The following is a 21772-nucleotide window of genomic DNA, read 5'->3' on the forward strand; positions in this document are numbered from 1 at the left end:
TCGTTTGTTTGTTTCTTAGATTTCACAGTGTGTATGCACTAGATTGTTTGCCCGGGAGTTCTGGGGAAATCGTTGATGACATTGCATCCTTTGCAAGTCATCTAGTGTGTACCTAGCTTTAGAACAGTGGCGTCACAAATGTGGTGCAGGCCGCACCCGGGAGTCACCCGTCACGGGGTGACATCAAAGTGCCGTCTCTGTAGCATTACATGCTGCAGTCGGCTCCTGACATAGTGAGGGGGCCGGCATTGCAAATTCACTGGTCCCCAGGGGCAGTCCGCATCTCTGAGTCCACCCAGAGTGACAAAAACGGGGCTTCAGGCCGCGAGGCCATATCCCCACCAGAAAAGCCACGCCCCTTTTTGTCTGTGATTGACCGAACTATAAGCCCGCCCACCCCTACCCGCACAGGGTGTCAAAAGAGATAGGGATGCCACTTCTTTATAAATATCTGCTGAGTTGTATATACGTAATATCCTGCAAGCAACTTGCCTTGGCAGGAAGAGTAGAATTTACACCTGCACTCAGACTATAGAAATGGCACCAACCCTTTTTAGCTTGGGTGTTCCATAGAATTTTCCTTATTCATACTCATATGCCAAATGAACAGTTCTATGTTAGGCAAATATAGCTTGACAGAGTTGGAGGTATGCAAAAAAGGCTTTGGGGCCCATTTATCAAAGTGAACTTGAGGTAAATTTTCCGAAAACACATGTTTTCGGGGGTTTACCTCAAATACTTAGTATCCCCCGTATGTATGAAGGAGGGACCGCAGCAGCTATCTCCGATACCTGCTGCGATCCCTCCATTGCCGCCGGCAGCCGCATCCCCCACAGGTTTCTATGGGGGATGCGATGCTGCAAAATGTATCAATATCGGGAATGCAAAGCATTCCCGATATTGGACCAGCAGCTAACGCTATCTAAAGATAGCGTTAGCCGCTGTAGTCTATGTGGACTCACCGCATATCAGCCGGTGGAGGGATCTGCCAGATCCCTCCGGCGGCAATGGGTGACGCTCATGTGCAGTCCGCGGGACTGCGCATGCGCAGAAGCCCCGACTGCCCTCCGGAGACATCGCAGGGACGGGCTCTTTTCGGAGCCCGTCTCCCTGCATGTCCTGGATAATACATACGGCAGATAGGATCGCATTTTGCAATGCGATCATGGGCGGTACTGCATGCCCTGATCGCATTGCAAAATGCGATCATTAATAAATGGGCCCCTTTGTGTGGGGAATTCAACATTCTACCTGTAACTCTTGAAAAGATTTGAACATCGTGTTTACATAATATAGCTATCATAATTAGGGGTGTGCACCGGCCACTTTTCGTGTTTTGGTTTTGGATCTGAATCTTTCTTCGTGTTTTGGATCTGGATTGGTTTTGCCAAAACCACCCTTCCGTGTTTTGGGTTCTGGGTTTTGTGTTTTGGATCTGGATTTTTTCTTAAAAAAAAAAAAAACGCTAAAATCATATAAAATGGGCCTTTTTTTGTTCCTACGCTATTAATAACCCCAATAACATTAATTTTCACTCATTTCCAGTCTATTCTGAACACCTCACAATATTGTTTTTAGGCCAAAAGGTTGCACCGAGGTAGCTGGATGACTATGCTAAGCGACACAAGTGGGCGGCACAAACACGTGGCCCATCTAGGAGTGGCACTGCAGTGGCAGACAGGAAGCCGATCAGAGTTATGGCATACTTGCCGACAATCAGTTCCCTCCTTCCGGGAGGGAGCTGATTGTCAGCTAACAGCGGAGGGCGTGCCCGGCCATGATGTCACTTTTTGGGGCGGAGCCGGGGGTGGAGTTGCGTGATCGCGTCATCGTAGCCCCACCCCCTCTTCACAATGCCATTATTTTTGGCATTGTGAACCAGGGGGCGGGGCCACGATGACGTGATTCAACGCGAATCGTGTCACCGGCCCCCCCGCTGCGGGGTTTTTTCGTTTATTCTTGGGGGTGGTCGGGAGGGTTGCCGGCTGCCTGGAGGCTTGCCTGCCTTTCCGGGGGGCCGGGAGCGGCACCCGAAAATCGGGAGGCTCCCGGCCAAATCGGGAGGGTAGGCAAGCCTGAGTTATGGTGCCCACTTGCATGTAGCACGGACCTGGGAGATCCGTGCTACATGCATCTGTGTGATTGACACAGTGCACGGACAGGTCAGTGAGACCCGTCTGTGCTGCTGTGTATTTCAATGACACAGACGAATGCATGGACCAGGAGATCCGTGCTACTTGCATCTGTGTCATTGACACAGACACTCTCGGGTCTGTGAGACCCGTCTGTGCTGCTGTGAGAAAAAAACAAAAAACCTGTGTAATAAAAGAAAAAAATGGCGTGCCCCCCCCTCCAAAAAAAAAGTGCAACAAGCCGGGCATTAGTGACCCAGTGCTGGGTGTGCTTAAATACAGGGGACAAACGACGTAGGGGTCCCCTGTACTTAAGCACGACCAGCACCGGGCTAGTCAGAACCAGCGCTGGTTGCCAAAATACGGGGGACAAACGACGTAGGGGTCCCCCGTATTCTGCACAACCAGCTCTGGGCTCTGATCCGATCCTGGTTCTGGACATACAGGGAAAAAATAAGTAGGGTTTCCCTGTATGTTCCAGAACCAGCACTGGACTTTTTCTAGCGGGGGGCTGATGCCACAGCCAGGGGAGCCCTTTCACCAGGCCCCCCAGCCGCAGCATCAGCCCTGACCGCTAGTCAGCCCAGGCTGGGGATCCCTGGAGAGCTGGGGACCCCCCAATAAAGGGGTCACCCTCTCCAGGGCACCCCAGGCCCAGGCTGATAGCCCGGGGCTATCCCCGCCACCCCTAGTGGTGGTGGGTGGCGGGTTGATAGTGTGGTGTGGTGTAAATAAAGAATATGAAACATTGGGCCTGATTCAGAGCCAGACGCTCTGACCAGAGCGCTCGCTCTGAATCAGTGCCCTCCTCCATGAAAATGGAGCGTCCTCCTGGACGCTCGTATAGCTGTGGGTCACCACCCACAGCATATACGAGCATCTAAAAAGATGGTCGCGATGGTCTTGACCATCGCGACCATCGGACTTGCGAGTGAAACCCTGCGGTCGGGTTTCCCAGCCACAAGCCCAGGAGTGATTTTAGCTCTATCAGAGCCAAAATCACTCCCACTGACATCACTAGTGATGTCAGTGGGGCCGGCTTCAGACGGTAGGCGTTCCCATGGGAACGCCTCCGTCTGGCAGGCACGCCCCTGGCACGCCCACCAAAGGGGGCGTGCTGTCAATCAACATCGACAGCACACCCCCTTTGGTGCGAGACCTGGAGCGATGGGAAGCCCGTCGCTCGCCGGGTCTTGCGCATGCGCACGACGGAGCTCCCTCCGTCGTGTGCATGCGCAGTGGGGGACATCGACCCACTTGCGAGCGTACTGCCGCTCGTGAGTGGGTCTGAATGACCCCCATTGTCTTTACAAGTAGAACTGCAAGTCCCAGCAAGCCTGCCCCGCATGCTGGTACTTGGATAACCACAAGTACCAGCATGCAGGGCATTAAGGGCCCACTAGTACCTGTAGTTCACCTGTAAAAAAAAACAACACAGGACACACACACCGTGACAGTATAAGTTTATTAAACATACATACACACACACACACACACACACACACACACACACACACACACACCTATGTAACCCTGTAGCATCGGTCCACTTGTCCGGTAAAGTATCCATAGAGGACCTGTGAAAAAAAAACATACTCACCATCTCCTATGCGAGGTTCTGTCCTCTTCGTTCCAAAGTAGGCATCCCCGGACTTGTCAAAAAAAAAAAACACGAAAACCCCGATCCACGAACTTAGTACCGTTCTATAGAACGGTACTTCCCGAATGAGAGCTTAGCGGCGGGGTATCACCATGGAACCCCGCTGCTAAGCGTTCATTGGCTGAGAGAGGTCATCCCCCGTCTCTCAGCCAATGAACGGCTCCCTCCATTGTAGTCAATGGTGGGAGCCGCAGTGTTATTAAAGTTTACCCTGTGGCTCCCACCATTGACTACAATGGAGGGAGCCGTTCATTGGCTGAGAGACGGGGGATGACCTCTCTCAGCCAGTGAACGCTTAGCAGCAGGGTTTCCATGGTGATACCCCGCCGCTAAGCTCTCATTAGAGAAGTACCGTTCTATAGAACGGTACTAAGTTCGTGGATCGGGTTTTCGTGTTTTTTTTTTTGCCAAGTCCGGGGATGCCTACTTTGGAACGAAGAGGACAGAACCTCGCATAGGAGATGGTGAGTATGTTTTTTTTCACAGGTCCCCTATGGATACTTTACCGGACAAGTGGACCGATGCTACAGGGTTACATAGGTGAGTATGTGTACATGTGTGTGTGTATGTATGTTTAATAAACTTATACTGTCACGGTGTGTGTGTCCTGTGTTTTTATTTTTTTACAGGTGAACTACAGGTACTAGTGGGCCCTTAATGCCCTGCATGCTGGTACTTGTGGTTCTCCAAGTACCAGCATGCGGGGCAGGCTTGCTGGGACTTGCAGTTCTACTTGTAAAGACAATGTTTGATATTATTTATTTACACCACACCACACTATCAACCCGCCACCCACCGCCACTAGGGGTGGCGGGGATAGCCCTGACCCCTATGTAGTTTGTCCCCTGTATTTAAGCACACCCAGCACTGGGTCACTAATGCCCGGGGTTGGTTGCTCTTTTTTGGGGGGAGGGCACGCCATTCTTTTTTTTACACAGGTTATTTATTTCTTTTTACCACAGCAGCACAGACGGGTCTCACGGACCCGTCAGTGCTCTGTGTCAATGACACAGATGCAAGTAGCACGGATTTCCTGGTCCGTGCGTGCATCTGTGTCATTGAAATACACAGCAGCACAGACGGGTCTCACTGACCCATCTGTGCTCTGTGTCAATCACACAGATGCATGTAGCACGGATCTCCTGGGTCCGTGCTACATGCAAATGAGCACCATAATGCTGACTGGCTGAGAGCCAGGACAGACAGCTCTGTCAGCCAATCAGCACTTTGCCCATTACAGGCAAAGGCATTTTTTTTAAATGGCCGCTCGAGGCAAAACCTCGAGATCCGACAGCAGATCTCAAGGTTTTGCTTCGGGAGAGGGATCCGGGGCAGACAGGGAGATCCGAGCTTGGGCTCGGATCGCCCCGGATCCCCAAAGTTCGGGTGGGTGCGGTTCTCAGGGAACCGAACCCGCTCATCCCTAATCATAATCTAACCACCCTATATTAGGGGTGTGCACCGGCCACTTTTCGTGTTTTGTGTTTTGGTTTTGGATCTGGATCTTTCTTCGTGTTTTGGATCTGGATTGGTTTTGCCAAAACCACCCTTCCGTGTTTTGGGTTCTGGGTTTTGTGTTTTGGATCTGTATTTTTTTGAAAAAAAGCATAAAAACAGCTAAAATCACAGAATTTGTAGGTTTTTCTGCTCCTATGCTATTATTAACCTCAATAACCTTAATTTCCACTCATTTCCAGTCTATTCTGAACACCTCACACCTCACAATAGTGTTTTTATGTCCAAAAGGTTGCACCGAGGTAGCTGGATGACTATGCTAAGCGACACGAGTGGGCGGCACAAACACGTGACCCATCTAGGAGTGACACTGCAGTGGCAGGCAGGATGGCAGTTAGAAAAACTAGGCCCCAAACTGTACATAATGCAAAGAAAAAAAGAGGTGCAAGATGGAATTGTCCTTGGGCCCTCCCACCCACCCTTATGTTGTATAAACAGGACATGCACACTTTAACAAATCAATCATTTCAGCGCCAGGGTCTGCCACACAACTGTGGCTGAAATGATTGGTTCGTTTGGGCCCCCACAAAACAAGCTGGCAATTAATGTGTCCCTGCACAAACTGGCTCTACGGAGGCAAGATGTCATCCTCATCCTCCTCATCCACCGATTCCTCACCCTCTTCAGTGTGTACATCCTCATCCTCACAAAGTATTAACTCGTCCCCACTTGAATCCACCACCACAGGTCCCTCTGTACCTTCTGGAGGCTGGTCTCCCTGGAAGAGCTGATAATTCATTTTGATGAACATCATCTTCTCCACATTCTGTGGAAGCAACCTCCTACGCCTTTCGCTGACAAGGTTCCCGGCTGCACTAAACACTCTTTCGGAGTACACACTGGAGGGGGGGCAACTCAGGTAAAATAGAGCCAGTTTGTACAGGGGCCTCCAAATTGCCTCTTTTTCCTGCCAGTACAGGTATGGACTGTCTGACATGCCTACTTGGATGCTGTCACCGATGTAATCCTCCACCATTCTGTCAATGGTGACAGTATCATATGCAGTGACAGTAGACATGTCAGAAATTGTTGCCAGGTCCTTCAGTCCGGACCAGATGTCCAAACTTGGTCCTGCCTGCCCTGCATCACCGCCAGCGGGTTGCTTAGGATACCTAAGTTTTTTCCTGGCAGCCCCAGTTGCGGGAGAAAATGAAGAAGGAGCCGTTGACGTGTCACGTTCCGCTTCAGCTGACAGTGTGTTCACCAGCAGGTCTTTGCACCTCTGCAGGCTTGTGTCGGCCGGAAAGAGAGACACCACATAGGCTTTAAACCTAGGATCGAGCACGGTGGCCAAAATGTAGTGGTCTGATTTCAACAGATTGACCACCCTGGAATCCTGGCAAAGCGAATGAAGGGCTTCATCCACAAGTCCCACATGCCGAGCGGAATCGCTCCGTCTTAGCTCCTCCTTCACTTTCTCCAGCTGCTTCTGCAAAAGCCTGATGAGGGGAATGACCTGACTCAAGCTGGCAGTGTCTGAACTGACTTCACGTGTGGCAAGTTCGAAGGGCTGAAGAACCTTGCACAACACGGAAATCATTCTCCACTGCGCTTGAGTCAGGTGCATACCCCCTCCTTTGCCTATGTCATAGGTGGATGTATAGGCTTGTATGGCCTTTTGCTGCTCCTCCATCCTCTGAAGCATATAGAGGGTTGAGTTCCACCGCGTCACAACCTCTTGCTTCAGGTGATGGCGGGGCAGGTTCAAGAGTGTTTGCTGGCGCTCCAGTCTTCGGCACGCAGTCGCTGAATGGCGAAAGTGGCCAGAAATTTTTCGGGCCACCCAAAGCGTCTCCTGCACGCCCCTGTCGCTTTTCAGAAAATTCTGCACCACCAAGTTTATTGTGTGAGCAAAACATGGGACGTGCTGGAATTTGCCCAGATGTAATGCCCGCACAATATTGGTGGCGTTGTCAGATATCACAAATCCCCAGGAGAGTCTAAGTGGGGTAAGCCACTGGGCGATGATTTCCCTCAGTTTCTCTAAGAGGTTGTCGGCGGTGTGCCTCTTACTGAAACCGGTGATACACAGCGTAGCCTGCCTTGTAACGAGCTGGCGTTTCTGAGATGCTGCTACTGGTGACGCTGCTGCTGTTGCTGCGTAAGGTGATACATCTACCCAGTGGGCTGTCACAGTCATATAGTCCTTAGTCTGCCCTGTTCCACTTGTCCACATGTCCGTGGTTAAGTGGACATTGTGTACAACGGCATTTTTCAGGACACTGAGGACACTTTTTCTGACGTTTCTGTACAGTCTCGGTATCGCCTGCCTAGTGAAGTGGAATCTAGACGGGATTTGGAACCGGGGACACACTACCTCCATCAATTGTCTAAATCCCACTGCACTAATGGCGGATACCGGACGCACGTCTAACACCAACATAGCAGTCAAGGCCTCAGTTATACGTTTTGCTTCAGGATGACTGCTGTCGTACTTCATCCTCCTCGCTAAGGACTGTTGGAGGGTCAATTGTTTAGTAAAAGTAGTGGTGTTCCTACTTCCTCTCTGGGATGATGAACGACTCCCAGCAGCAGCAGCAACAGCAGCAGCGGCAGCAGTAGGCGTAGCAATGCAGGATCCTCCGGAGGAATCCCGGATAGGAGAGTCAGTCATGCCAGTGATATGGCCTGCAGGACTACTTCCGATCCTGACTAAGGAGGAAATTGACGAGGAGGGAGTTGACGGTGTGGTTTGCAGGCGCTTGGATACAACAGGACAACGGGATTTAGGTGTCCCTGGACTGCTTACGGTCTGAGCCAAAGTTTCTGAACTTGACAGTAACTTTTTATGAACGCGCTGCAGGTGCCGTATAAGGGAGGATGTTCCTAGGTGGTTGACGTCCCTACCCCTACTTATTTCACCTTTACATATGGTACATATGGCAAGACAGTTGTTGTCCGGATTTGGATAGAAATATTGCCAGACCAAAGAGGTGGAATGTTTGGTCTTCTGCCCAGGCATGACCGTGATGGGCTTTTTCATCCCACGGACAACAACTGTCTCCCCCGGAGCCTGATTTAAACAAACCACATCACCATCAGAATCCTCCTCGCCAACTTCCTCCTCAGCGCCAGCTACACCAGTATCCTCATCCTGTTGTACTTCAACAGTGACATCTTCAATTTGCATATCAGCAAGTGGACTGTGGGTGCTCCTTTCAGCACTTGCAGGGGGCGTGCAAATGGTGGAAAGAGCCACCTCTTCCCGTCCAGTGCTGGGAAGGTCAGGCATCGCAACCACCACCACACTTGGACTCTCTTTGGGGATTTGTGATATCTTCTTAGAAAGCACAGTTCTTCGCTGTGCTTTTGCCAGCTTAACTCTTTTGATTTTTTTAGTGGGAGGAGTGCTTCCATCGTCATGTGAAGCTGAACCACTAGTCATGAACATACTAGGGATCGACCTTAGCCGTTCCTTGCCACTCCGTGTCGTAAATGGCATATTGGCAAGTTTACGTTTCTCTTCAGCTGATTTAAATGTCTTTTTCAAGGTCATTTTCCTGAACTTTGCCATTTGGGATTGTATGTGCCCTCTACTATGACATTGGGCATCGGCCTTGGCAGACGACGTTGATGGCATGTTATCGTCTATGTCATGACTAGTGGCAGCAGCTTCAGCACTAGGAGGAAGTGGTTCTTGATCTTTCTCTATTTTATTTTTATCGGAGAAAGTTTGGTCCTCCATTTATGTTATATCGATTTGATATATACGTGCGGCTAAACACAGAAAATAAATTTTTTTTTGGTTCGGACTGGAGTGTACTTTGTGGGTTACAGCACCCTTTAACGGTCAAGCCAGCCGGCCCTTTACTTATGACACAGGCGCACTCTTGGCACTACTTTGTTGATGCACGTGCGGCTACTGCGCACACAATTCACAAACACAGAAAATAATTTTTTTTTGGTTTGGACTGGAGTGTACTTTGGGGGTTACAGCACCCTTTAACGGTCAAGCCAGCCGGCCCTTTACTTATGACACAGGCGCACGCTTGGCACTACTTTGTTGATGCACGTGCGGCTACTGCGCACACAATTCACAAACACAGAAAATAATTTTTTTTTTGGTTTGGACTGGAGTGTACTTTCGGGGGTTACAGCACCCTTAACGGTCAAGCCAGCCGGCCCTTTACTTATGACACAGGCGCACGCTTGGCACTACTTTGTTGATGCACGTGCGGCTACTGCGCACACAATTCACAAACACAGAAAATAATTTTTTTTTTGGTTTGGACTGGAGTGTACTTTCGGGGGTTACAGCACCCTTAACGGTCAAGCCAGCCGGCCCTTTACTTATGACACAGGCGCACGCTTGACACTACTTTGTTGATGCACGTGCGGCTACTGCGCACACAATTCACAAACACAGAAAATAATTTTTTTTTGGTTTGGACTGGAGTGTACTTTCAGGGGTTACAGCACCCTTTAACGGTCAAGCCAGCCGGCCCTTTACTTATGACACAGGCGCACGCTTGGCACTACTTTGTTGATGCACGTGCGGCTACTGCGCACACAATTCACAAACACAGAAAATAATTTTTTTTTGGTTTGGACTGGAGTGTACTTTCGGGGGTTACAGCACCCTTTAACGGTCAAGCCAGCCGGCCCTTTACTTATGACACAGGGGCACTCTTGGCACTACTTTGTTGATGCACGTGCGGCTACTGCGCACACAATTCACAAACACAGAAAATAATTTTTTTTTAGGTTTGGACTGGAGTGTACTTTCGGGGGTTACAGCACCCTTAACGGTCAAGCCAGCCGGCCCTTTACTTATGACACAGGCGCACGCTTGGCACTACTTTGTTGATGCACGTGCGGCTACTGCGCACACAATTCACAAACACAGAAAATAATTTTTTTTTGGTTTGGACTGGAGTGTACTTTCGGGGGTTACAGCACCCTTTAACGGTCAAGCCAGCCGGCCCTTTACTTATGACACAGGCGCACGCTTGGCACTACTTTGTTGATGCACGTGCGGCTACTGCGCACACAATTCACAAACACAGAAAATAATTTTTTTTTAGGTTTGGACTGGAGTGTACTTTCGGGGGTTACAGCACCCTTAACGGTCAAGCCAGCCGGCCCTTTACTTATGACACAGGCGCACGCTTGGCACTACTTTGTTGATGCACGTGCGGCTACTGCGCACACAATTCACAAACACAGAAAATAATTTTTTTTTTGGTTTGGACTGGAGTGTACTTTCGGGGGTTACAGCACCCTTAACGGTCAAGCCAGCCGGCCCTTTACTTATGACACAGGCGCACGCTTGGCACTACTTTGTTGATGCACGTGCGGCTACTGCGCACACAATTCACAAACACAGAAAATAATTTTTTTTTTGGTTTGGACTGGAGTGTACTTTCGGGGGTTACAGCACCCTTAACGGTCAAGCCAGCCGGCCCTTTACTTATGACACAGGCGAACGCTTGACACTACTTTGTTGATGCACGTGCGGCTACTGCGCACACAATTCACAAACACAGAAAATAATTTTTTTTTGGTTTGGACTGGAGTGTACTTTCAGGGGTTACAGCACCCTTTAACGGTCAAGCCAGCCGGCCCTTTACTTATGACACAGGCGCACGCTTGGCACTACTTTGTTGATGCACGTGCGGCTACTGCGCACACAATTCACAAACACAGAAAATAATTTTTTTTTGGTTTGGACTGGAGTGTACTTTCGGGGGTTACAGCACCCTTTAACGGTCAAGCCAGCCGGCCCTTTACTTATGACACAGGGGCACTCTTGGCACTACTTTGTTGATGCACGTGCGGCTACTGCGCACACAATTCACAAACACAGAAAATAATTTTTTTTTAGGTTTGGACTGGAGTGTACTTTCGGGGGTTACAGCACCCTTAACGGTCAAGCCAGCCGGCCCTTTACTTATGACACAGGCGCACGCTTGGCACTACTTTGTTGATGCACGTGCGGCTACTGCGCACACAATTCACAAACACAGAAAATAATTTTTTTTTGGTTTGGACTGGAGTGTACTTTCGGGGGTTACAGCACCCTTTAACGGTCAAGCCAGCCGGCCCTTTACTTATGACACAGGCGCACGCTTGGCACTACTTTGTTGATGCACGTGCGGCTACTGCGCACACAATTCACAAACACAGAAAATATATTATTTTTTTAGCACTTGGGGGGAGCACCCCTGATGGACAGAGCACCCCCTGGACAACACTACAGCACCCCTTTAGGACTGGGACACTGCACAGGACTTTGGAGTGGACACAGCCCCTATGGAGAACTGACTGCACAACACAGTCCAGCCAGCCCCTATGGACTTTGAAGTAGTGGACACAGCCCCTATTAACAACAGCAGCACAGCACAACACAGCCAGCCCCTATGGACTTTGAAGTAGTGGACAACAGCAGCACTACACTACACTACACTACACAGCACTAACTCCCACCCTCCCTCTTCACTGTCCACAGCCGAGTGAGAAAATGGCGCCGACGCGGGTACCTTATATAGGATCCAAAACCCGCGAGACTCGGAAGGCGGGATGATGACGTTTTGCCTCGATGTCAGATCCGAGTCAGGCGGGAAAAGTCGAGCCTGACTCGGATCGGACTCGGATCGGGGGGGCTCGGGGGGGTTCGGATTTCAGAAATCCGAACCCGCTCACCCCTACCCTATATACACCTCCTATGTTTTCCACCTCTCAAGACCAACCACTACTGGGTATATTCTATTGTTACATATTGGGATACATTTTGCACAAGCACTTATTCCTTGTATTCCCACTGGAAATCAGTAACTTTAGTCCCCGACCTTCCTATTCAAACGTTTGTATCTATTTATAATATCCTATACAGTAATAACAATTTACAGTTTAGCAAGGGGAAGGATGATATAACATATTTTATTTAAGTGGACAAATGGTGCTAACAGCTAATCCAATGATAACCTACCTTTATATGTGGTTGAATACAAATTTGTCATATCAAAATGATGGAGGGACACATTCTTTGAAACTACACAGTATAAAATGAATAGCATATGGCAATGGATCCCAAAGTCAGCCCTCAAGGCACCGTAATGGTCCAGGTTTTAAGGATATCTATAATTAAACACAGGTGAATTAATTAGTACATCAGCCATTTTGATTTAACCATCTGGAATCTGCCATGTAAATCCTTAAAATGTGGAGTACTAGGGTGCCTTGAAGACCATGTTTGGGAACCACTTGTATATGGAATTTGTAGGGGACTTGAGGGATGTTCAGGTACTGCTAGCGCCCAAATGCAAGACTTAATATAATTTAAAAACATCTTAAAGGGTGTGTCTATCTGGTAAATATTTATATACTGGACCTATTAAAAAATATCTATATATATATAAAAGGCTAGCGCTGCTCCTCACCTCTATGGGGGAATTCAGGTGTGTTGAACGTCAGCGGCCACTAAATGGTACTCGATAGAGCAATTCAATTGGTGCTCCTTTCGGGCACGCACAGCTGCCAGCGCTAACATTTTTACTCGCAGCCCCCCAAGCTGCCGAGTAGAAATTACCGAAAAGTGACCAGTTTGAGGCTCAACAATGTCCCATTATTAGGATGGGCTGCATAGGGCCAGATGTACTAAGCTCCCAACTGTCCTTTTCCAAACACAGCCTGTAAGATGACAGTTAGGAGCTGAGTGGCTGGTGGTTTATCACTCTCCAGTTTATCACTTTTCAGAGCTTAGTACATCTCCCATGTCTATAAACATTTACACATAAAGGCTTTCTGTATATTCTGTGCCAGTCCTTGCTGCAGACAGTAATTGAACAATCCGTTGGAGATACCACTTATTGTCAGAGTGGATTAAGACTCCTTGGAGGTATAGGTAACTATTGTTTTGGGCCCCCCTTCACCCCTATGTTTGTAGAAGAAAAAAAATGTAAACGTATTTTAGGGTAATCTGGGCCATCAATGCCCTTTGGGCCCTGGGCAATAAGCATATTTGGGAGGATCTGGCTATGCTTATTGTCCTTCTCAGACCTCCTTGTAAGTTTCGCTCAAACTCCTCTCCACCTGCACTACCATTCTTCAGGTACTAGAGACAGACGTACTTTATATTCCTATCAGACATTTGTTTAGTGATGAGGAGGGTAGAAAAGATGGGAAGATGGAAAGGCAGCTCCATGCAGAATGCGTAATGATACAGAATGCGTTATCATGTCTCCTGCACTAGCTAATCAGACCTCCCCTCCAGGCAAGCATGGCCCACTGTATGTAGGCTGTCTTTCACACAAATGTCTTTTTCCAAAGCTAGAGGATAGAAACAGACAATGGGCCTGATTCAGAGCCGGACGCTCTGACCAGAGCGCTCGCTCTGAATCAGGGCCCTCCTCCATTAAAATGGAGCGTCCTCCTGGACGCTCGTATAGCTGTGGGTCACCACCCACAGCATATACGAGCGTCCAAAAAGATGGTCGCGATGGTCTTGACCATCGCGACCATCGGACTTGCGAGGGAAACCCTGCGGTCGGGTTTCCCAGCCACAAGCCCTGTAGTGATTTTGGCTCTATAAGAGCCAAAATCACTCCCACTGACATCACTAGTGATGCCAGTGGGGCCGGCTTCAGACGGTAGGCGTTCCCATGGGAACGCCTCCGTCTGGCAGGCACGCCCCCGGCACGCCCACCAAAGGGGGCGTGCTGTCAATCAACATCGACAGCACGCCCCCTTTGGTGCGAGACCCGGAGCGATGGGAAGCCCGTCGCTTGCCGGGTCTCGCGCATGCGCACGACGGAGCTCCCTCCGTCGTGCACATGCGCAGTGGGGAACATCGACCCACTTGCGAGCGTACTGCCGCTCGCGAGTGGGTCTGAATGACCCCCAATGTTCTCACATTTAGGGGTAAATTTACTAAAGTGAGCGTTTTTAGAAGTCAGTTTTAGAAGAGATGTTGCCCATAGCAACCTATCAGATTACACTTAACATTTAACTAGTACCTTCTAGAAGATAATAGCTAGAATCTGATTGGCTTATATGGGCAACATCTCTTCTAAAACTCAGGCCCTGATTCAGAGCCGGACGCTCTAAAAGAGCGCTCGCTCTGAATCAGGGTTTTCTCTTTTTTCTTGTGCGGCCTCGTGGCCGCTCGCATAGCTGTGGGTGACCACCCACAGCTATAGCGAGCGGCCAGGTTGATGGTCGCGATGGTCAAGACCATCGCGATCATCGGGCTTGCAACGAGACCCTTGTGGTAGGGTCTCGTGGCCGCAAGCCCCAGAGAGATTTCGGCTCTAACAGAGCCGGAATCTCTCCACTGACATCAGCTCCATCGTGCGCATGCGCTGTGGGCCACCATCAACCCGGTTGCGAGCGCTCAGCTCTCGCGACCGGGTCTGAATCAGGCCCTCAGTTCTAAAAACTCTCACTTTAGTAAATTTACCCCTTACTGTCCCACACAAAAGGTAAGAATCCTTTTATGATATGTTAACACCAGTATAGCTGGTGATGCAGCTTTCAACCATCTGAAGTACAGAGAGCCTGATTCAGAGACAGATGCTCATGCGATCGCAACTGCGTTTTTGTGTGTAACGCAGTAGCGAAAATATGCAAATGTCAGCAAAGATCACCTGAGCATAAAGACACCCAGTGCTGCCTTCTTACCTGCTTGCGACAACGCATACCTATGGAAACATCGGTAACATCGATGCACATCGGCAGCCATCTTACCCTTGTGGCAGGTCTGACCTACCACAGCCTTGGGAGCTCTTCTGACACGCACAGCTGCGTAGGCAATCGCAATGGCTAATTTATGCACACTAATGTAACAACATTTAAACGGCCTGCATTTTTGTGACCACTCCCCGTTACCACCCCCCAAACACTGGCAGTCTGTCACTCACTTAGCAATGGATTCCTCTGTGTGCGTAATCTCAATGTGATCGCAGCGCACGTGCAATGCGGTGCATACACGTGCGCAATGGCAAACTATCGCTCGATCTACGTGAAAATTGCATTAGCGTCCATCTCTGAATCAGGTCAAGAATCTAGACAGTGGACCTCATTCAGAGTCGGTCGTAAGCGGCCCCTCGGTCATACCCAGCGATGTTCGTAAAACAGCGCATGCGTAAGTTTTGCAATGCGCGTGCGCAAACTAGCTGTTGCGATCGGAAATTTCTCCTTCAACTTGGCCAGGTCGTTACTTTGAGTGACAGGATGAGGCGTTTGTGGGTGGTTACAGGGGAAGGTGCTTGTGAACGAGGGAGTGGAGATCCGAACGCAGGCGTGCTTGACTATGCAAACGGCGTTTTATGGGACTGCATAATTAACTAAGTAGTGTCATTGCACATGTGACATGGGAGGTTTTTACACTGACTTCATCGTAGTGCTTAAGAGAGGGTATGGTCAACCTTAAGCTCAACGACAAGCTCCGATGGTTCCCGATGGTCTCGATTAATCCTTATATGCCCAGAGATGACGTGTATTGCGAACGAGAAGGGGGCTTGTTTTTAGTCTTACGGCCGCATCCTCCCCTCGCTCGTCCAGCTAACGATTCTATCTTAACGACGCAACTTGCGAGCACTTCATTTGCATATCCAGCCCCTTTTCCCTTACGACCGAGCGGCTGCAACGACCGACTTTGAATGAGGTCCAGTGTGATGACCCCTAAACTATAAAACATCACATGGTTAAAGTCATGATTACGCTGTAAACAGAAGAAAATAAAACTTTGTTTTTGCAAAACTAGATGAGCCAGCAAGTGAAGGCAAGTTTCTAATTAATGGACTTACTTTATCTTGGCCACTAAAAAATAAAACATTTGCTCCCATGACAACTAAGCTAATGGAATTTAACAGCTCTAACTGAGAATAGCACCACAGATTGACTCGTGTATGCGTGAAACAAGCTCTGAACACACTGTTGAGAAATTATGTGCAGAAAATATTATTGCAGATAAAGCCTTACTCATAATAAATATATTAATCATTAGTGTTGGGTTGTATAAAGCGACCTGTCTTTAGAACAAGACCTGCAAATCATAGCTTAATGTTTCCAGGTTTTTTATAATGCCTCCTGAAAAAAAAAATGTGTGGAGTTAATTTACCAAGGACAAAACTCAATTTAATTTTTGCAGAGAGAGAACATTTTAATGAGATAAAGCGGTGGCATAGGCACATTTTCTAGGACGCATGCAGGTCATTCCTTCTCGAAAAAAAGATTGTGAGTCTGCAACGTATCAAAGCGGGCAGAGATGAGGTCTTACCCTACTACTACTTTTAGTTAGAAATATTAATTTCCCGGCACAGAGCACTGTATAAAATGAATAAAATGTAGAAATGAAAAACAGGCAGTGTGCTATTTAGTTCCAGTGACCCCTGCTCAGTATATAGCAAAATAATAGAACAAAATGTGAATACTGTTTAGCCATGCATGCTTAACTCCCTTTCTCAAGTACCCCCAACAGGCAGGGGTGATGAGAAGTTGGGGAGGTTGGATACTAGTTACATGGGCCTGGGCCTGTTGCAGGGGCCCAGCGGGGGGCTGGGTCAGCTGCTGAGGGGGACAATTGTCCCCTTTGCAGTTTTTATTTTTACCAGAGAGGGCGTGGCCACATCTCCCTGAATTGGTCACACTCCCAGTACCTGGGCCCCTATCAGCTCTCTGTGGTCCTGTCCACAGTTCATGTTTTCAGGGTTTCTATCTGTGAAAACAGGTGTGATAATTAGTGACCCAGCAAAATAGATCAACTTAAAGCCCCCATAGATCTGCCGGCCATTTTTCCAATTCCCAGATAGGATCGGAACCGCCAATTAGCAGCCATCGATGATCTCTGATCTGTCGGGAATTCTGTCAGATTATTCATGTTAAAAATCTCAGTTTTGCTGATCACAATCTTATTTTGGTCAGAATCGACAAATCAGAGTAATTTGCAAATCAGTGATTTTTAAAATGTAGAATTTCACAGATTGGCGAACATCGATGGCCGCCAGTCGGCATTTCCGACTGGCGACCAGCGTTTTCGATCCGATCAGAGGATCGGACAAACTGTCGGCTGCTGCATGGGCCGCCTTAAGCTGGCCATCCACTATACAATTTTCTGTCAGATATCTGTCCAATCTGATTGGTTGGAATGAAAACCTGGCAATGTATGGGTGCAAATGACAATCGTCCATTTGCTCACAAACACTAGAAAATAGCCAAAAATGGTTGTTCAGACAAATTGGTTAACTTAAAACACACAAATTTTACAAATTTGAACAATTTTGTTTGTCCTTTTTTCAGTGTTTTAAACCATATGATCGACTGTCATTTGCTTCCATACATTACCAGGTTTTCATTCCAACCAGCCAGATTGGACAGATATCTGATAGAAAATTGTATAGTGGATGCCCAGCTTCCTCTGCACCAGCTCCAACCAGCTCTCTGTTACTATATACTTCATTATTTATTTATTTATGAACATTTTCTTATATAGAACCAACATATTCCATTGTGCTATACAATTGTCAGCAGCATCACTACCTCATGGCATTTTCACCATTGCCGCTTGTAATGTATACCCCTTTTACACCAGAGCTAAAACATGGGTTATTGTAGGGTTAACCCAGGTTGCTTCTGGGTGTAAAAGGGAACAGGGTTGGATTCCCAGGTCCAGTGACCCGGCAATCCCCCCAGGTAACTTGCAGGGTTTAACACTGGAATGAACCGTGAAACCCTGCAGTGTAAACACAATGCTCCGGGTCGCGATGACCTGGAGCGCGCCACATGCCGGTCGATTGGCCGGCTTCAGTGGAGCTTGGAGATGACGTCATCTCCAAGCATCCACTTCAATGCCGGAGGAGCCGGGTCACTGCAGGCCTGGCTCCGCTGTGAACAGCGCCGACTCGGGAATATCCTGGGTCGGCGCCTGGGGAAGTTCTGGGTCTGATCCGGAATTTAGGTATAAAAGCGGTAGTAGTTACAGGTTCTCATACATACCTGGGCTTGCTGCATTATACTTGCATTATAGCTGCTTATGCTGATATGCCATACTGTTGATGCGGTAACATCTTAAAATTAGTGTTAATATACTCCAATGTGCCATTTATGCATAGTTTATAGCAAGTTTAATAGTTGTATTTAGTTTTTTAGATAATTATCTAAAATTATAATTTTTTAGATAATTACATTAGTGTAATGGAGTATCAATTAGTCAGTTTATTTACATAGGTGAAGTATATTAAGGTCAAGGCTTTATAGTATGTCGGTGCCTGCCCAAGTACAATATCCTGCATGTGCCCCAAGTCCTGCTAATAGACCCTCCTGAAAGCTTTTTGTGTAAATTCACAGCTCACATATCTCGAGTTCTGTCCTTTTACCTATTATTGTGATACATGCTGAAAAGCTGCGCTGCTTTTGAGAAAATCTGTTCTACTTTACATGTTTATAATCTGCCGCATTACTAGACATTCTGACAAAGACAGTTGTTTATGCAAACATATAATTATTTTACATTACACATCGTACTTGTCCAAAGCTGTAGGTAAAGGCCATAATTTTGGCAAATGACCCAGTAAGTAGTGTACATAATATGCCTGCTGTTTGAAAGGTGACAGAATATTCTGCCACATGGAAGGGTGGCTCATGGTACAGGATCTAGCATGCCCAGTAATTTGACTGTCATTAAACATTTTTCAAACGATCGGTCGCACATCCCACTAATACCACTTTTATACCTAAATTCCAGGTCTGACCCGGAGGTTGGAACAGGGTTCCAAACCGGATCAGACCCAGATTTTAGCCGGCGCCGATCCAGGAATTCCTGAGTCGGCGACGTTCACACTGGAGCCGGGTCTGCAGTAACCCGGCTCTTCCAGCATGGAAGTGGACTCTTGGAGATGATATCATCTCCAAGCGCCACCGACACCGGTCAATCGGCCGGCGCACTCCAGGTCATCATGACCCGGATTGCGCAGTTTACACTGCAGGTTTTCATGGGGCATTCCCGTGTTAAACCCTGCAAGTTACCTGGGTTGGATTGCCGGGTCACTCGACCTGGGAATCCAACCCTGTCTCCTGCAATAACCCGGGTTTTAGCTCTGGTGTAAAAGGGGTATTACTCATGTTTTGCTATCAACCATCATCTGTAGATAGGACTTTGACAGTGTCTACATGAAAATATATTGTATTTATATTCAAAATCCATTTAGCTTTAAAATACAAACATCCATTTGAAATATTGTACACAACAGATCTATAATGTTCCCAGCTTAACCTACATCAGGACAATTACAGCAATGAGCTGGGGGCAAATTCTTCAGTGATTACTGCCAGAATGGGAAACCTGCTGACATCAGATGAAGACAGTTCACCTGTGAGGACTCAGACTACAAAATGACACTTGGTATTTTAAGCCTCAAGCAAAAATGTTCTGTATAATTTTTTAATGTAATTAATGTAACCTGAATTTGAACTTTTGGTAACATAACAAGAACACCAGATCAGGCTTTCCCTAGCGTTATCTATTATGTATCCAAACTTTCATAAGGTTACAACTAGTCTACGTTCGTGACAAACACCTGCATAGTAACACATACAGTAGTAGTGATTATTTGTAAAAACCCAGTTTTACCCATCTCCTGACAATGATATAAGAGTTCCTGCAGCTTCAGTAACCCTGAGTGTTACCCTTCATCATGGTATGCTACAGCTGGTAGATCCTCATGCATCCATTTCCTCTGTTTTCTTTACAATGTATCAGTGGCGTAACTAGGGTATTTGGAGCCCAAGGCAAATTTGAAAATGGAGCCCCCCCCCTCCCCCTATGTGCGAGCGCCGCAGGCGCGCACATCGAAAAATGGCCGTGGCCACTGAAAAATGGGGCGTGTCAACATGACACACACCCCTTTCTTGTCACTGGGAACATTTGCACCTTAATGCAGTGCCCCTTATACAGTCCCCCCCTATACAGTGCCCCTAGTAGTGGTCCCCCTTATGCAGGCCCCGATTAGTTCCCCTTATACAGGCCCCCTGTAGTGGTCCCCCATATGCAGTGCCCACAGTAGTATCCCCCCCAGTGTAGTCCCCAGTAGTGGTCCCCCACGATGCAGTGCCCACAGTAGTATCCTCCCCCCAGTAGTATCCCCCCAGAAGTGGTCCCCCCCCGAGGCAGTGCCCCAGTAGTCCAGTAGTATCCCCCCTAGTAGTTGTCCCCAGTAGTGGTCCCCCCTGAAGCAGTGCCTCCAGTAGTATCCCCCACCCAGTAGTAGTCCCCAGTACTGGTCCCCCCCCACCTGAAGCAGTGCCCATAGTAGTATCACCCCTAGTAGTGCCCCCAGTAGTAGTCCCCTTCTTTGTAATAGAGCGCGCCCCCCCCGAAATACACACTAAAATGAAACAAAAGAAAAATACTTACCTGTATCCACGCTCCTGCTCCCGCCACCGTCTGTACGTCCATCCTCCCGGGCCGGGCCGCTCTGCATTATGGGAGAGACATCATGACGTTTCTCCCATTACCACTGCAGGAGCCGGACGGAAGCCCGGCTCTTGCAGAGTCTATCTAACTCTCATTGGCTGCTGATTCAAACACACATCACCGCCAGTGCCCCAGTAGTGAGCCCCTTATATAGTGCCCCCAGTAGTAGATCCTCCTATACAGTGCCCTTTATATAGTTCCCCTAGTAGGAGTCCCCCTTGATGCAGTGCCCCCTGTAGTGTGTGTTATGCACAGTCTGAGCTCGCCTGCCACCCTCCTCCTGGCGCTATTGGACAAGCACTCAGGGGGAGGGAAGGGGCTCAGCTGTGCAGCACAGGACCGGCGCTGGAAGCCTAGCGCCGGTCCTGTGTAAATGTGTAGCGCTGACCGCACTCACTGCGGTTGGCGCTACACTGGCTAACTAGGACGGGCCGGTACTGTGGCCGGCGGTGCCCCCCCGCGCTGCCGGTCCCACGGCGCCCAGGGCACGCACCCCGCGCACCCTGCCCTAGTTACGCCTCTGCAATGTATATTGGAATTTGTACTTCAGAGTGTTCTTTTTTCTTATCGATAGGATGAAGGGTACTTGTAAGTTAAAAACTAAATAAATCCCACTAAGAGCCAGAAACCTTTGAATGATCCCCAGCATCCCAGTACTGCAACTATACTCACTGGGAGGTTCTCAGCCACCAGCTTTGCCCTACCTATAATGCACTGACCTGTGCTGGCTCTCAGTAGCATACGCATTGTCATGTTGCCAGAGCTGGATTAAGACTTTGTGGTGCCCAGGATAATTAAGACAGGGGGGAAGGGGCACACTATGGATGAAAATGAAGAACATTGTGGTTTCTGTTGGCAGTTCTTCAAGAAGTCTGTCTATATATGGGATGACAGTATTTTTGGAGTGAACAGGAACATCAGTTACCAAAACTAAAGAACGCATACTTCCTGAATGCCAAATTATGGCAGTAAAGATAGTCACTTGACTCTAGTTCCAGTGAGCACTCTGGATTTCATCCTGGCTAACAGAGGTATAATTTTAAGAAAAATCCACCT

Source organism: Taudactylus pleione, unplaced genomic scaffold, assembly GCF_031769625.1.
Source record: "Taudactylus pleione unplaced genomic scaffold, aTauple2 ptg000436l, whole genome shotgun sequence".
In the NCBI taxonomy this organism is placed as follows: Eukaryota; Metazoa; Chordata; class Amphibia; order Anura; family Myobatrachidae; genus Taudactylus; species Taudactylus pleione.